The sequence below is a fragment of the Dreissena polymorpha genome, chromosome 1 (assembly GCF_020536995.1).
Source record: "Dreissena polymorpha isolate Duluth1 chromosome 1, UMN_Dpol_1.0, whole genome shotgun sequence".
Taxonomy (NCBI): domain Eukaryota; kingdom Metazoa; phylum Mollusca; class Bivalvia; order Myida; family Dreissenidae; genus Dreissena; species Dreissena polymorpha.
Genome location: NC_068355.1, coordinates 36432769 through 36441085, shown reverse-complemented (window position 1 = coordinate 36441085; position 8317 = coordinate 36432769). Strand labels below are relative to the sequence as shown.

Here is an 8317-nt window from a genome sequence, read left to right as displayed (position 1 = left end):
CTTGTTGACGATTTAACTCGTTAACATGTATGCATATCCTCATTCATTTGTTCTTAAATTTCAATATATTCATGTACTGAATGAATACATTTCAAAACCATGTGCCGTATAAGAATAATAGCCGTTATTAATTAATCCAGTGCAGCGTTTGTATCATTTTTTTAATTCAATGCAACCCAATCGCCAAACTGCACACGCTTGAATGTTTTCACTACGTCAGTGGATTGCATAATGCATTCAATTCAATGACTCGAGTGCCTTGGTATTTTGAAACGCGATTGCAATAATGTATGATGCATGTGTGTGTTTAATATGAATTATTAAAATCAAGTGTGAATACAAGTTTAGGAAAATATCGCTAAAATGTAACCGGTGAGATTGCGTTGTAGATTTTTTTAATAATGTAGATGTACTCGAATAACGCAATGCTTTAAATTAAAGTTGTTTTTTCTTATACAATTTGCAGATTAAGAACAGTGAAAGCAACTTTAAATAGTGTAAAATCGTATTATCATGGTGAATTGGTTTTTTTACTTGTCGACGAAAAATTGACGAAGAAATTAAAGCGTAATTTCTTTGCTGCATATGTCGTTCCTTTGTTAAAAACACTACCTGATTACATCAACTCTGTTTAAATGGAAAAGGTCTATGGCGCTGAACAAAGCTATTGGGTATGTCGCATGAAGACTTTAAACTCATCATGGAAACAAAACAATTAGTCGAAAATAAACATGGGGATTTGTATGTATACAACAACTTTGGTCAGTAAAGCATTGGCAAGTACAGGTTTTACTTATATATGCCAGTTATAAAAAAGTGTGTCAAAAAATTATCATATACTAAAATTAACACCATCGTATAATGGAGAGTGAGCATCATATAGTGAACTGTGAGCATTATATTATGAAAAGTGAGCACCGTATAATGTACAGGGAGCATCATATAATGGAAACTTATCATCATATACTAAAGAGTGAGCACCATTTAATGAACAGTGAGCATCATATAATGTACATTGAGAATCATATAATGTACAGTGAGCATCATATTATGAACAGTGAGCATCATATAATGTACATTGAGCATCATATAATGTACACTGAGCATCATATAATGTACAGTAAGCATCATATTATGAACAGTGAGCATCATATAATTGAGAGTGAGAATTATATCATGGTGAGTGAGCATCATATAATTGCGAGTGAGAATTATATCATGGGGAGTGAGCATCACATAAAGGAGAGTGAGCATCACATTAAGAAGAGTGAGCATCATATAATGGGCCTTGAGCATCATATAATATACAGTGCGCAGTATATAATGAAAAATTATCATCATATAATGTACAATGAGCATCATATCATGGGCACTAATCATTATATAATGTACAGTGAGCATCATAAAATGAACAATGAGCATACTATAATGAACCCTGAGCATCATATCATGGTAAATTATCATCATACTATCATTAATTATTAACGTATAATGCCAAAGTAACATCATATAATGTAAAATCAACATCATATACTGATAAAGATAGTCATGTAATATACGTTATCATGTTAAGGCGCTATGGCGTGCCATACCCCACGGTCAATATAACCGTGTGCCGAGGTTGAAAGTCGCCGAATGTACCGTTGGTCTGCATGGGCGTGAAAACGCGTATTCGCATTTAAATAAATTTAAGACGAAAACATACTTTTACAGCTAGGATGTGCGTTTTCGTTTCAAATATAAAATAAAAAAATAAAAAAATATGCCTTTCGATGAAACCTTTCAGTCTTCTAGAGGCAATTTCTTCTTCTCTTTTATGGTGACGTGTTGAAATCACTTTGCATTCTTAATCATATCCGCTCGTAACTGTTTTCGTATGAGAACGGAATGAGATATCTAAAACATGTTTAGAATTCAGCTATCATATAGTCTTGATCAAAGTTCGTGGTCAGATAAGACTTCAAGAACTGAACCAGAATTATAAATAACAAATCCTACATTACACATTGCAAATAATAACGACTATAAAGCTGTGGTTTGCGAGAATGATCAGAATTTAAGTATCCGTATGATGTCCTCTGATAAGGAATTGGTAATCAGTTAGTTCCTTATTCAAAAGTCTGTATTTCGGACGATTAATTAAGTATGTGTAATAATTTAGATGTAATGTGTGTGTGATTTAAGCATGATTATATTATGCTATATATATATATATATTATTATATATTAAGGACGTATTCTGTAACATGTCTATTGTATATTGTATTTGACGGTAAACAATGAAAACAAGTTTATGAAGACGATAATAAGGAATTGGTATTTTCTTACTAAAAAAAAAGGAATAATAAATGTCAACGAAAATCATGGTATATGTAGGTTCGAAGTTAAAAATATTTATTGCAATATATTTCTACCTAGTTTTACTTAATGATAACACAAATCCTTATTCAGTGTGAATAAGGAATAAGAAACTGGTTCCTTATTTCTCATTCAAATCGAATAAAGAACTGGCATTTTCATACTAAACAAATATTAAAATGAACCAAAGAGACCAATAAATAATTGAAAATGATTGAATGTGTAGGTTTGGCATCAAAAACATATATTGCAGTACATCTCTACTAAGTTGTTTTATTTTATGATAACCTAGTTCCCTATTCGGATTGAAAAAGAAATAAGGAACTGGTTTCTTATTCTTTATTCCAATCGAACAAGGAACTGCCATTTTCTTACACACACACATAAAATGATCCAAAGATACCAATTAATCAATGAAAAGCATTTTAATGTAGGTTGGGTATCAAACAAATATGTATTGTGGTACATTTCTAAATAGTTGTTTGCGTAATGATAACCAGTTTTTTTTCTCGTGGCAAAAAGAAACCAGGTGCACTAACTTCGAAACAAATAGGACTGGTTACCACAAAGACCAGCGATTTTTTGTCGGTTATCACGACCTTTAGTCTTGTGGCAATCTTGATGGACGCCGAATGTACCGTGGAATTCAAGATTGAAAACACGAGTTTTCGGAGAAAGAAAATATATTAAAATATAAGCACTCAAGTAAAGCTTTATACGCTTTTGTTTTTTCATTGACGTTGCACTGACGACAACGCTGTCCGAAATATATTCGGTTCGCATACAGAATGGAACTGTTACGCTAAGATCGTCGATGGACTATTCACCATAGAAGCCATCGCCGTTTTGTAGACTCTACTGTCAATAGTCGTGTGCCGAGGCTGAATGTCGCCGGATGTACCGTTTCCCTGCATGAGCGAGAACACGCGTAATCGCACTTAAACAAATCCATAAAGATAACACACTTTTACAGCAAGTATGCGCGCAGATGTTTCAGTTATGAAATAAAATATATCAGAAATGTAATAAACAAATCTTAATTATTTCTCAATATAAATGGCCGTAACCATTTTGACTATTTATAGCCGTCGTAGGCATCGATCATCCGAATGTATGTTTCTGGAATTAAGTTTAGTTGTAAGTTGTAATAGCATAGCAGAAACGAGCCAAATTCTAGTATAGTTGGAGATGGTTAATACGTTATTACCCAGTAAATGCTAATTACAGTTTTAAAAGAAAACGAAACATATTTTCATAACTTCTATCGCTTTGATTATCTAACCAACTTATAAAATGACAATGAACATTCACAACTATGCACTGTATGATTTGAACTATGACGTACCAATTAAAAATAACTTATATGAACCAATAAACAACAGTAAAACATAAAGGAAAAATATATGTCACAAACAAAAATGTTTAATTGTTCCCGATTGGTTTCTTTTTGCCACGAAAAAAACTTGTTATCTTACGCAAGAAACTATTTAGAAATAATCTACAGTATATATTTTTGATACCCAAACTACATTTAAAATGATTTTTATTGATTTATTAATCTTTTTGGTTCATTTTTTTGTGTTTAAGATAATGGCAGTTCCTCATTCGATTTATCCGAATAAGGAACTTAGTTATCATTTAATAAAACTTATTAGCTCTAGAGATGTACTGAAATTATTTTATTGTTTTATATCCAAACTACATTTACAATGCCTTTTATTGAATTATTGGTCTCTTTGGTTCATTTTAATAGTTTGTACGGTATGAAAATTCCAGTTCATTATTCGATTTGAATAAGAAATAAGGAACCAGTTCCTTATTCCTTATATACACTGAATAAAGAACTGTGTAATTATTAAATAAAACTTGGTATAAAAATTTATCGCAATAATATTTTTAACTTCGAACCTACATATACCATGATTGTAATTGGCATTTATTATGTTTTGGTTAATTTTATGTTTGATTAAGGCAATACTATTTACTGATTATCGTCTTCACTTGTTTTCAGCGCGTATCGTCAAATAGAATATAAAAAGAAATGTTACAGAATACTTCCATATCAGATAATCAAGCTTAAAAACACACACACGATCTAAAATATAACATATCCGAAAGTGAATGTCTGAAATATGGGCTTCTGCACATGGAACTAACTTAACACCAATTCTTTATTCAGAGGCCATACTTTCGGATACTTACATTCGGATCATTTTCGCATAGCACAGCTTTATATTTGATATAATTGGCGATGTTTAACGTAAGGTTTTATTTTTTATATCTCTGATACAGTTTTTGAAGTCTTATCTGACCCTGACCTTCGGCCAAGACTATATGATAGCTGATTACTAAACATGTTTTAGATATCATAGTCCGTTCTCATACGAACATAATAACGACGGGATATAATTAAGAATGCAGAATGATTTCAAAAAAAGCAAGACTGCACCTGAGGCAGCGGTCCATGTGCCTGTAGTGGACTGAACAGTTTAATCGAGATGCTTCAATATTATATTTAATGCTATAATTGAAACACCTGCGCGCATAATAGCTGTAAAACAGTGTATTCTTCATAGATTTGTTTTAGTGCGAATACGCGTTTTCTCGCTCATGCAGGCCAACGGTACATCCGGCGACTTTCAACCTCGGCACACGACTATTGACCGTGGGGTCTACAAAACGGCGTTGCTTCTATGGTGTACTGTCCCTCTCCGATCTTAGCGTAAAATTTCAGCTCTGTATTTTTACAGAATACCAATATTTCGGACAGCGTTGTCGTCAGTGCGACGTCACGGACGTCATCATAAGGCGCACCGGAAGCAGCGACTCAGGGGCCTATAAAAATCTGGAAAGTGTCTTAGAGATACATCTGCATTTGTTTTTTAATTAAAAATCAAACGCGTATATAAGCTTTACTTGAGTGCTTATATTTAAATATATTTTCTATCTCCGAAAACGCGTCTTCTCGATCTTGGATACCAACGGTACATCCGGCGACCTTACTATTTATACAATATAAAAGGTCGTGATAACCGACAAAATAGCGCTGCTCTTGGTGGTAACCAGTCCTATTTGCTCCGAAGTTAGCGCACCTGGTTTCTTTTTTCAACGAAAAAACAACTGGTTATCATTACGCAAAAAAACTATTTAAAAATGTACCACAATACATATTTTTGATACCCACCCCACATTTAAAATGATTTTCATTGATTAATTCGTCTCTTTGGTTCATTTTATATGTGTGTGAGTAAGAAAATGGCAGTTCCTAATCTGACCCTGACCATTGGCCAAGACTATATGATAGCTGACAACTAAACAAGTTTTAGAAACCTCATTTCGTTCTGATACGAACAGTTACGAACGGATATGATTAAGAATGCAAAATGATTTTAGCGCGTCATCATAAAAGAAAGATTGCACCGGAAGCAGCGGTTCAAGTGCATCTAAAAGACTGAAAAGTTTCATCGAAATGCCGTAATATTTTCTTTTATAACTGAAACGAAAAAGCGTGTATCCTGGCAGTAAAAGTGTGTTTTCTTCTTAGATTTTATTAGTGCGAATACGCGTTTTCTCGCTCATGCAGACAAACGATACATTCGGCGACTTTTAACCTCTGCAAACGATTATTGACCGTAGGATCTAAAAAAACGACTACGCTCTTGATGGTTAACAGTCCTCGCCGTTTTTAGCGTAACAGTTCTGTATTTACACCGAATGCCAATATGTAAGACAGCGTTGTCATCAGTGCGACGTCACTAATGTAACAATAAAGGCGAGACTGAATCGGAAGCAGCGGCCAATGTGCCTCTGTTAGACTGAAAAATTTCATCGAAATGCCTCTATATTTTGTTGTTGTTGTTTTTTTCCCCATTAAAAACAAAAACTTGCATAGCTGTAATTGGTGGTTTTATTTGAATAGATTTTGTATCTCCTAAAACGCGTTTTCTTGCTCTAGGATGCCTAGGACTACGTTACATAAGGCGACCTTCAACATTGGCGAACAACTTAAAATAATGGAATTCTACAAAATAGCTGCTCTCGGTGATTATCAGTCAAATGTTTAGATAGTGGGCACAACTGGTTACGTTTTCCTTGTTCAGCCGCGAAAAAGACACAGGGTTATCATTACAAACGAGACCTAATAAATATACTGCACTAAATAAATATTTTTTTATTCCAAACCTACATTTACTGTGATTTTCCTTGATTTATGTGTATCTTATTTCATATTAACTAATTTGTTTATTCTTTATTCGGAAAAGGAAAGAATAACAAGGAAAAAGGAACCAACTTACTCTCAATGAATTGATCCGACTCGTCCCAGAAAAGCGTATACATAGAGAATACTAGGTTAGCGTTGAATACAGAGAAGTTTATGTTGCGAGGCTTAGAACGCCGGAAGCGCGAGCCTTGGCGAGCGCTTTCGGTGTTCGAGCCGAGCAACATAAACTTCTCTGTATTCAACGCTAATCCTAGTATTCTATTTATCCCATTTGATTTTTTCAACGTGACATTTAACATAAATAGATCTAATAACCTTAACAATAATTTTAATTCAGTCATAAAAGCGCTTAAAATCTAACAAATTTAACCATGCGTAGTGATATACATGTATTTGTTCTGGTACGCAAAATAGTCTTTAAAAAATTCATAAACTGTAAAACAAGTAAAAATATCACCATATGCCTACATTCAATTTTACGCAGTATGCGAATTTTAACACATAACGACCGCGAAAAGATGATTTTACTTTACTATAATTCATTTTATTTTCGAAAGAAAATGATCAAAATCCAATATGGCGGCGATTGCTACTGACAAAATGCTGTCGATGTCAACATACATGTACACCATCGACGACCTAGTTCTGGCTACCATAACTTTAAATGTCGCTTTTTATGATTTTTGACTGGGTCGACTTTGTACAGGTCTGTCAATACTAAATAAACTGTACGCTGAAGTTTCTTTAGCTATCGACGACCTTGACAATTTTGACGAGTAAACAGACAACAGCGACTGACACTTCATTTGACAAAATATACAGGGCAATACGTTTTCCGACTTCGGACGACGAATTTAAGGACGCGCAGAACGTGTTTTTATATAATGTTAAGGGTATGCCGTGTGTGATCCGATGCATCAATGGCGCCCATGTTAAAATCATTTCCCCGAGAACAGGGAACGACAAAAGTACAAACAGAAATCAAAACACGTAAGAACTAGTATCTTACCTTTAATTATCCTTTAAAATCCATCTAATAATCCATTTAACTCAAAAATTGACGATTTTGCATAAAGGGTCTTTAATAATTATTTTAGCATAGTTAAATAAAGACCCTTATGCCATTCTATCACTTTATTCAAATGAGTTTATGAACGCGATAAACTTTCTTCTTCGTCACACGCTACGTCATTTACTGTACATTACTGCTGTTCAAATGAACCGGAGCAGTTTATCTAATAATAGCCGTTGGTAAACTCGGTTGCATTTGCAGATTTCTGCATACAAACATAATAATGTTTAAACTTGCACAATGTTTTATTTATCTATGGTAAATGCCCTTATTGTACGAGAAAATAATTTAATATATAAATACACAAAGAATGGAAAACATTCCAGTACACAACAGATAAATGAGCAGAAAATACCCGTGTACAAAATGGGACGTTCCCAATTCCAGTGTGGTGCTATTTTTACCATCTTATACTTTACACAGCTCTATGCCTAACGTGAATTAAATAGGAAAGCAAACATAGCAGATTATTCATGAACTGTGCGATATGTGTATGGCTTGTTGTACATTCTTAATATTTAAGTTAAATGTCAAAAGTAGATCTATATGCTTTGGTTATAAACAATGCACATTACACGAAATAAGGAAAATGTGATCAATTGACAATTCAGATATGTCGACATAGATCTACAGTACATGTAGAAAACATGTGAAATAAGTCGCGT

General features: G+C 33.6%; 1 protein-coding gene across 1 annotated transcript in view; it reads right to left on the bottom strand.

Annotated features, from left to right (window-relative positions):
- The window catches only part of LOC127877004 (6-phosphofructo-2-kinase/fructose-2,6-bisphosphatase-like), a 370857-nt gene that overhangs the window by 242857 nt on the left and 119683 nt on the right, over positions 1-8317 (bottom strand). The window lies entirely within an intron of this gene.